This window comes from Galeopterus variegatus, unplaced genomic scaffold (assembly GCF_000696425.1).
Source record: "Galeopterus variegatus unplaced genomic scaffold, G_variegatus-3.0.2 Scaffold3698, whole genome shotgun sequence".
Taxonomy (NCBI): domain Eukaryota; kingdom Metazoa; phylum Chordata; class Mammalia; order Dermoptera; family Cynocephalidae; genus Galeopterus; species Galeopterus variegatus.
In genome coordinates, this window is record NW_007729809.1 from 197,472 (window position 1) to 198,343 (window position 872).

Consider the following 872-nt stretch of genomic DNA (forward strand, 5'->3'; position numbering starts at 1 on the left):
GAGCCACATACATGCTGAGCCTCAGTGTGTCTATTTGGGAAATGCACTGAGTTCACATGTAGGCACATAATTGGTACAGCAGACGGGATTCTAAAAACATGAAATGAGATGAACTTGTCTTTCAAAAAATTTTATTTCATATTCCAATGTACTACAAGCATCTCAAATTATTATATTACAAGCTTTTTTGAAAAAATATTGTAAGGTCCTTACAGGATGCCACAGCTTTTTGCATCCTCAGTAAATGTAGTACATATAAATGAGTAACCGTGTGAATGCAGACTGAAAGCATTCCTACTGAGTAAAGATGGGCAGCTTTTTGGAGAGGAAGTCTGTTGAGGCTAGTTGTGGATCCATCCCCTTTCTAGGTTATATTTAGCTTTCATGGAAAATGCTGAACTCTCTGTACATGGTTATAGTGATGACCCAGCTAACTACCTTTATGAATTCATGTCATTAGTTGCTGAAGAAACAATGTGAAGGTGCAAACCCATCACTATTACTGGCAAAACAGTTCTAACCATAGTGTATTGCAGCATTATTTTCATTTGTAATAGAGTCTGTGAGATCAGATGTAGAAGTGAATACCGTCTCCCCTCTTTCCAGCTTATAAATTGCATTTCAGGTTTTGTTTGAATAAATCTTTTCTACAAGTAGAAATTCCTTTGACGGGTAGAATCAGAAACACTGATTTCTCACCCATGTGAACCACTTACTCACATTTTGGGAATAAACTTTATTGAAATACAACACGCATAGAGAGGAATACACAGATCGTAGTGCTTCGCTTAGTATATTTTCCCATGTGGACATGTCCATGCAATTTGCACCCAAATTGAGAAGCAGGATAAGATCAGCAACTTGGAAGCTCC

At 37.5% G+C, this 872-nt stretch overlaps 1 protein-coding gene across 1 annotated transcript in view; it reads left to right on the plus strand.

Annotated features, from left to right (window-relative positions):
• The window catches only part of LPIN1 (lipin 1), a gene marked incomplete at its 3' end in the record, with an annotated part of 37,392 nt that overhangs the window by 14,664 nt on the left and 21,856 nt on the right, over positions 1 to 872 (plus strand). The window lies entirely within an intron of this gene.